This window comes from Protopterus annectens, chromosome 2.part1 (genome assembly GCF_019279795.1).
Source record: "Protopterus annectens isolate FY-2018-M chromosome 2.part1, PAN1.0, whole genome shotgun sequence".
Lineage (NCBI taxonomy): Eukaryota > Metazoa > Chordata > Ceratodontiformes > Protopteridae > Protopterus > Protopterus annectens.
In genome coordinates this window covers 682987895-682996946 of record NC_056729.1, presented here as the reverse complement: position 1 = coordinate 682996946, position 9052 = coordinate 682987895, and positions in this window count along the sequence as shown.

Below are 9052 nucleotides of genomic sequence, written 5' to 3'. Positions count from 1 at the left end.
TAGACACCATGTGATCATTTACAGCCGCCTGAGCTACTACCAACTCAAGCCAATGAAGCCTTGGGTTAAAATCTCAGCTGAAGGATAACACACTCAGTCGAGCACCCTGTAATGCTGTAGTGCAGTGTCAACAATCTAATCATCAGGTGTGGAAATAGAACCCACAGCCTTTTCGTCTTCCAGCACTAAAATTGAGTGTGCTGTCTGTTGAGCCACTGACACTGCAATTTACTAGCCAGTTATGTCTTTAGAAAAATACTGATTCAATAGTCCGGCATACCACATTGTCTTCTTTCAAATACCATTTTGGCTTGGAATGCCCAGATTCCAGTTAGATACAGTCGGTCAGTATTTCCAGTCAGCAGCCGATCCAGTGTGCCACCAGTGCTTTTTGTTCATTGCACCAGTGTTCTTCCTTTCATCTAATGCATCAGTATCTAGTGTGCCAGTAATCGGTTCATAGGTTCATAGATGTTTACTAGGCTAATGACCACAAGGGCCTTTTTATGCCTAGCCATGCATCCCAAATTTCTGACGAGTTCTGATACCCTTGATAAGTGTAAGCATGGGCCTGGGTGATGAACCATTTAAAGGTTACCTGTTTGCATCAGAGACATAGGTGCCAAACCAGGGATGAATTTCCAGTTTCCCATCCAATTGTCCAAGTTGCACTTGAATTGGATTAGGGAGGAACTCCGCTTCACATGGATGTGGAGCCTGTTCCATAGACGGGGTAATCTCTGGGATACATACCTATCTCTCCAGCAGGTCCTATTTATATGACAGGCAAGGTATAAGGTTTAATGTGTCAAGTTCTGGATAACGGCAGATCTCAGTACACAGCTCAATTTCTACCATTACACAACAGGTAATTTTGCTAGTAAAAATATTTGTCAACTGTTCTGCCTTACATAATTTATAGTAGCTGAGCTGATACCTTAAAAAGGTTATATAGCTATCTGTCAAGTCCTTCTCAATTATACACAAGCCCCTGAAGACAAACAGTTGACTGACAAGTTACAAGCAATATTATCAGTAAACTATCAAATTCAAAATAGTATGTTTCTTGAATCCAATCCCGTTTAACAAATCAGCATCGACATCAGCATAAACCCCATCCTCCCATTTCGTACATGGGATCAGGAGTCCCATCAGCAGTGACCATCACCTACAACCAGTATAGAGCCTTATATGGTAAGGTGGTCAGCAATTGGCTAAGATGCAGAACCCACATAGTTTGTGCAGCAGGTTCCTTACTGAAAGTCTGAGGGTAACCAGTGGAGTCCCCCATGGTTCTGTACTGAGGGCCCTCTTTTTGACATGTACTTCTCTGGTCTCCAAACTGAGAATCAGTACTTCTGGTTCACTAAATTTGCAGATGACTTCAAACTGGGTGTAATTGTCAAGACCTCCTCAGACACAGATGTGCCCTTCAGAAAGACCTTACTGTAGTTAATACCTGGTGTACTACAAATGAGTTTCAAATTAAATGCAAAAAAGTGTAGTGTCATTCTATTTGGTGAATAATCCTGACTCTCAATATATAGTAAAGACAATACAAAATGAAAATGTAAGCAGGGACCTGAGTGCCTCGGTTGACAGTTCCCTCCCCTTTGATCATCATGTAACAACTGTTGTCAGAAAAATCCCATCTGCTTAGCTCAATGAATAGCTAAGGGTATATCAATCAGACTTAAGGATGTCACCATTCCTTTAAATTCAGCACTGATTAGACCTATTACAGAGTACAATGTTCCCTTTGGGATTTACCTCACAAGACACATTAACTAGAAAAGCCCAGACATTCCCAGCTATAAAGATTTCAGGCCTGAAGACCCCGAGCTACCAAGAGAGGCTAGAAGCTCTACCTCTGTATTGACAGTATTTTAAAGACTCTTGTGGAGCAATCTGTGCCTCACTTATGATGCTGTTAGAGACCCTGCTGTCAATCTCCTACACCTCCACAAGTCTTAATAGCTCAGCAAACACCAGACCCAGAGGGTCTATATTAGATCACCGAATGCTTAAAAAAGCGAACAGTGATTAATCGACCCTGTGTAAGTGAAACCTTACAATGTCGAACTGTCAGAACAGCAATTTTTTTCCAAGGGGAAAAAAGCGCTGTTCCAACAAAAAAAAAAAAAACAAAGCACTTTAAACATTACATTAAGTGGGGGGCTTCGCCCCACACCCCCCTACTTAAAAATAACCGCACTACAGTGCCAAAAATGGCAAAGTAACGAAGCGGCCAAGTGAATTCTTTCCCAGGGAAGAATTCACTTAAAAGCCACTTCGATATTTTGCCGTTTCAGTTTTTTAAGTTCGACCAAGACGCATTCGAAAGAATGCGTCTTCGGTCTTCTAATAGGAACCTGACCCAGAGGCCTAAATCTCCACCAGAATGAGATACAGAGGCAGATACATTGCCCAGTGCCCCCCACCTGCTTCAATGGAATAGGGTCACCCAAGAATAAGCAGAGCAATACATTATTATCCTTAAAACAGAACCTGGATGGCTACCGTCAAATTTACCCTGGAACCAACTGGTCTTACCATCCTTGAGAAAGGGAGTACAGCCTGAGGTGAAGATTGGCTAAGTGTCTCCGATCTCAAGACTAAATAGTTTTGTAAATCCTATGAATCCTATGAAAACAAAATACACAACTTGTGGTACAGAGTTTCCAGAGTAATCACAGGAGAAGCTGTGCATCTGCAACTCTTTCTCCAAAAAACATAGTCTGTCAACATTGAGATCACTGCAATTAAGAGAACATAATACTTTAGCCCAGAGTAACCTAACCTGAAAACAGCTACCTCTTAACATCATAAGACAGCATTTTTTAATAGAAAATGGCATGCCTATCAGTGATGCAGACATTTGATGACCATGCAAAATTGTATAATGGTTCAGTTGTGCTACCCATTAAAACTTCGATTTTAAATAGTTTAACTGCTTTTCCTTGATGAGTTTGCTGAGTGTGCATGTGGGGGGGGGGCACTAAAGATTACTAGTCCTTGCATCATTCCTTACCAAAAGCTGTAATTTAAAGAAATACCTTGTGTATGTATCCAGATTATCAGTGCAACACCAAGAAATATGGAAACACTGATCCACAAAGAATATAGCATTTTAGTGCATTAGATGTTATATATATATATATATATATATATATATATATATATATATATGAAGATCTGTGTGATTTACCCTGGTTTTATACATTAAGATGAGGTGTCATTTGGCATTGTTTTGCCCTTTTGCATAACAGGTTCATGGGTTCTTACTAGGCTGTTAATCCAGTGGACCATTCTTAGCCCAACAAGCAATCCCACTCATTTATCAGGACATGAATTAATACCAGACCCTGAACTAGTTTGGGCACCTTTCCATAATGGCTAGAGGGGCCACACTAGAGGGTTTACATACAATTACCCATCCAATCATCCAAGTTATGCTTAAAATTGGTCATTAAGCTACTCTGCTTGACCTCTGGGGAAGTCTAGTCCATAAAAGAGGTACTCTCTGTGAAAGATATCTATCTTGCCAACCAGTCCTATTTATGTTTCAGTAAAAGTTTAGGTCTCATGAACAGGTGTTTAGGATGTATTCATTTTTTGGATAAGTAGGAGGTCACAAAAGGATGAGATCTTCCAAGGCTCTGTTGGTAATGCAGAGATCTCCCTTCAGCTGTCAGTAGAAATGGAAAAGAGTAAGACCGCTTTAAGGTGGTTAGGGTCAATTAACGAGACCATGCCTTGGTTTTATGGTAAGGAAATGCTGCAGTCTCTTGAGCTGGGTCATATACCTAGCCAAGTACATACCAAAGAGGGGGGCATTATATGCTATTATTGGTCTGATAAGAGAGGGTGTAGGGGAGGGTGATGACTTTCTTGTATCTGGAAGATGTGCTGCTGGTGGTCAAATGGTGTTCAAGGAATAGTTCTTTGTCAATGAAGGTGCCCAAGTCCCTAATAACAGAATCAGTTTTTCAGGGGATGTTGTTTATGTGATAAGAGCAGGAGTGTCCAGATTTTCCAAAGGACATAGTGATGTATTTTATGGAATTTAGTGTGAGACCATGATCGAAACACCACTTGTTAGCATGGATTAGGTCCTCCTGGAGAATAAGTATTTACATCTTAGTTTGCAGTATTTGGGGGACTTCATCAGCCACAGGTCTTCAGTTTATGCTTTAACATCAGAGAAGTAGACACCAAAGGGTAGTGGTCCCAGGATCAGCCTCTTGGGGGACACCACTGGTAATCACTCTTAGTTGAGAGTGTGCCTGAACAGACTGGGATCTGTCGCTGAGACAGTTTGCTATCCAGTGGGTAACATAGTGTTTTACATTTAACTGGATAACTTATTAATAATTCCTGAGTGTGTAATGGTATTGAAGGATTTGGCCAAATCCAGGTATGCTGTGTTACCTGATTTACCTGAGTCTAATATCTTACTGACTTGCTCAGAAAAGTCCATCAGGTTAAAGAGGCAGGATCTACCTTTAGCAAACCCAGTTTGGTTTGGGTCTAGGTTTTGTTGACTGTCTATGTCCTTTCTTATGAGGTCCATAGTGATGTGCTCCATTGCCTTACAGATACGTCTAGTGAGGCTGATGAATCTATAGTTACATGGGTCAGTTGAGCAACGCGTATTGTGGAATGGGATGACTAGAGCAGTTTTCAACACCTCGCATGATTCTAGATTTAAGCTGAGAGTGAATAGATGTAATTAGGAGTAAAGAAGGCAGTGCTTAGCACTGACGATACAACCTGGCATATTGTCAGGGACCATGGAGCTAGTCTTTGTAACCCTGGGGAGAGCACTTGAACTTTCATGGGTGTGATTTGTGGAGGTGGCTTGGGTATTCTATTGTGAACAATCTGAGGAAGATAGAGGGCAAAGTCTGAGTTGAGTTTGTCTGCTAATATGTTGGTAATCTTCGCAGGGAATGAGAATGCCACATTATTTTGTATTAGCACAAAGTATCGTTGATTACTGCGGCGGTGGTGCTGCGGTAGCATTGTCGCCTCACAGTTAGACGTTGCCCGTTCAATTCTCAGTTAGAGCGTCTTCTGTGTGGCGTATCGTTGATTCTTAGTTCTTAGGTTCCTGACATAACTGAAGTCAGCTTTGTGGATATCCTTACCATGAGTGGTGATTCACAATTTCTATTTGCTTTCTGAGGATTTAATTTTGTTTCTAACTTTTTTGTTGATCATTTTGAGCTCTTCCCAAGTCAGTGTGGTATTACGTTTCCTTATACTGGTCTGGAGTTTCTTTCTTCTATTGTACAATTTATTTGTACAGTTCTGATTTGATATTTTGATTTCAAATGTGATCCTGTAATGCAGCATAAGAAGGATACTGCACTCTTACATGGTGGTAGCTCAGATACACTTGGTAAATCCTATTGCACTTACCAAAAAATAGTAGAGGAGTTTTCATTAAAAATCATAATATTACAATCATACATAATCATTCAACACCATATCTTTTCACACATGTACATACATCTATTACATTCAAAAAAAACAGGCAACCAAAAGAAAAACACAACAACTTGAATTTTCTCATTCTTTCATCCACCCCCTTTCACTATCTCAAACAAATATGATCCAAAACATCTTAATCCCTAACTCATTATTCCATTTTTATTACTCAGTACTCCCCCATCTTCCTTTCCATAATGCCCATACCTGGGCGTTCTCATGTCATTACACAGCATTATCATGCCATCACTCTGATCTCCTCCTGTGAAGCCCCACACACCATCCATTTAATAAATGCTTCTTATTTATGCCTTTTACCAGTGCTATCTCTGTTTTATTTGCTAATAAATCCCACAATAATTTAAATCTCTTACACTTAAAATAGATGCTTATATTTTCGTCTACCCCAAACCCTTCATATTTATATAATCTTTTCTTTTTAACCTTATATCTTATATTTCCTTTGACTGGAATTTTATTATGTGCCAGTCTCCAGAAATAAAATCCCACATTCTGCTCTCTCCCTGTAACCTACCTCTTCGTGTTATGATTTGCTACATTTCCTTTCCCAACCCTTTCCAGCTATCTTATAATATTCAGCTAATACATTTTTGTATAACAGCTTCCTATTTTCCACCTCCTTCATTACCCCTTTTCAAATTCTCCATTTCCACCTTTACTTTCCACTACTTAGTGTCTTTCCTTTTCTCCCCACTTTTCAATTTCTTTCTATCAATTCCACAAATTCCTTGTAATTTCTTCTACCAACTTCTGTACCATCATACTCTGCCCCAAAACTATCCTTGCTAATAAAACTGAATGTACCATACCCTACACACCTTTCCCTGTTTTATACAGTGCTCCTCTTCTTATGGGATTAAGTTTTGAACCCCAAATTATTGAGAAAACAATCCCATTAACCTTGTGTTCCTTCCTTCTGGAAATAATGTTTTGCATGGTCCAGCTTCCATAAGACTACTAACTTGATTAAATAAATATTCTTCCTATATGTCATATTTTATCCTTTTCACATAGCAACTATAAGCTTAATCAATTTGAATAAGTTCTCCCATGCCTTCTTAACCATATTCAATTTCCTCCTCCACATTTTTAACCCCAAATTTCAATTTCCTTCTTATTAAATATTTCTGCCCCTTTAATGCTGTCCTCCCAACCTAATTTTTGATGAACTATACCGTAAAACATCAATTACTGGTGTTATTAATATTTCTTCTCTTACAATACAAATGATATCATCAGTATAAGAAATCCACAATGGAATTACCAAAGCTGTCTCTATCTCCCATTCACAACTCTGTGACAAATTGTTGTCTGTTACCTATTGAAGGATTAGCTGACCATAGTTTATTTCTTTTCAGATGAATGCTTGTCTGTGTATTCATCTGTGAGAAACTCAAATACACAGACTTTGTCTGAAAATATGCTTTCTCCAAGTTTATGTAACCACAGAGTCAGTTTACTTAATGTCCAAGGATATGTGTGGCTGAAACATTGTTTTTACTACTGTTTTTGCTACTTTTCTGAAAAAAGAAAAAAATTGTAAGCCTGTTTCCTACCTTTCCTGTAATTAGTGTTCCAGATACAGATTTGCTGTATCCAGGACTGTTTGTAAGCTTCTGAGTCCCCCAAGCCTTTCTATGTTGGAGCCTTCTAGCTTATCAGTGGGAGTGGTAAGCATTAGGTAACCTGTCTACCACATAAGGAGTGGTTCTGGCACAGAATTTGTAGTTATTGGCCGTTTGGGAGGTCTTCCATCTCTCTCAACTTTCTGATTTGAAGGCCTGTATTTGCACTTGTTTCTGTCCTGTAACTCCTGGGCCCATCTCATTTGCTCACTCAAAAAAAAAAAAAATGTATCTGCTTTACTGTATTTGTGTTTCTTCCTACTTTATTTTGCTTTTGCGTCATCTTAATAGTACTCAATTGTATTTATTACTGCTTGGTGTAACTCATTCTAAGCCTTTTAGTTTAAGCACTTGGGCTTCAAACCAGTTGTTTTACATTAAGAAGATTTGTGGTCTGCACTGTAGTGGCAGAACAGGTAGCTTACATCCTTCTAAGTTGGGAACTGCAGTTGAGGGCTCAGTGTCTGTTATTCTAAAAGTGTATTAATTCTGGTTTAAGCACTTGGGCTTCAGGCCAGTTATTTTACATTACGAGGGATCGTGGTCTGCACTCTTGTGGGAGGAGAGGCTGGACTCTGCCTTCTGAGCTGGGAATTTCTGGTTAAAGGCTTATATTGCCTGCATATTTGAACTGCTTCTTACTTAAATTGGTACACCTTGTTTGCTGTAGCATAGACTAGATCCAGGCCTGCTGAATCTAGCTTTGTTTGTATAACTTGCACTAATCCAGGCATTCTTTAAAGTATTCAATTGTATTTATTACTGCCTGGTAGTAACTTGATTAAAGTGTAGCTATCATTCTAAGTCTTTTGTATTAAGCACTTGGGCTTCAGACCAGTTGTTTTACATTAGGAAGGTTTGTGGCCTGCACTGTGGTGGCAGGACAGGTAGCTTACATCCTTCTAAGTTGGGAACTGCTGATTGAGGGCTCAGTGTCTGTTATTTTAAAAGTGTATTAGTTCTGGTTTAAGCACTTGGGCTTCAGGCCAGTTATTTTACATCAAGAAGGTTCGTGGTCTGCACTCTTGTGGGAGGAGAGGCTGGACTCTGCCCTTCTGAGCTGGGAATTTCTGGTTAAAGGCTTATAGTGCCTGCATATTTGAACTGTTTCTTACTGAAATTGGTACACCTTGTTTGCTGTATCATAGACTAGACCCAGGCCTGCTGAATCTAGCTTTGTTTGTATGCTTGTTGTTTGTTTGCTTGTTATTTCACTGAAACGCTAATTCCACCTAAAACGCGGCTTTTCAGCACTTCTGTGGATCCCTAGTGATATCTGCATTGCTTACTGTACTTATTTCCTTGTTTCACTTGAAAGAAAGTTACTGTTTCTCATTTTTGCATTTAAGTTACCTGTAACACATTGCATTTAAGTTACCTGGCACTTGCTCACTAAAGCAATTATATAAGTCAGCACTAAAAAATTAAAAGCACTACACCCTCACAAACTCCCCTTGAGTACCTTGTTCCCCATAGGCCCTTTTTTCAATTATAAAGGAATTCCCAATACTATTCTAGCATGTCCAAAGGTCAGTTATCAATCTCCTCTCCGGTCCAGCTGGTGAATCTGGGAATCTTGAGGCAATGTTACAACTGCCTCATGTACACAGACAACCCTCTCCTCCTCCCAACAAATTCCAACACATGTGAGAGATGCAACCATATAGCCAAACTGGAGGCTAAGCTCTCTCAACTTAGTACTGGCATAACCAGTCAGGAGGAGAAGGAAACCACACTCACTACAATTCCAGTCTCACATAGACCTACCATGACAGCAAACCAAACACATAAACACACAAAAACATATTCGGAGGCTCTAAATAAAAATCTGCCTAAGTAGCAGAGACCTCCAAAGCAGACAACCAAGCAACCGCTACCCCAAAACAAAACATGTGCAACACATAGCTCACAAA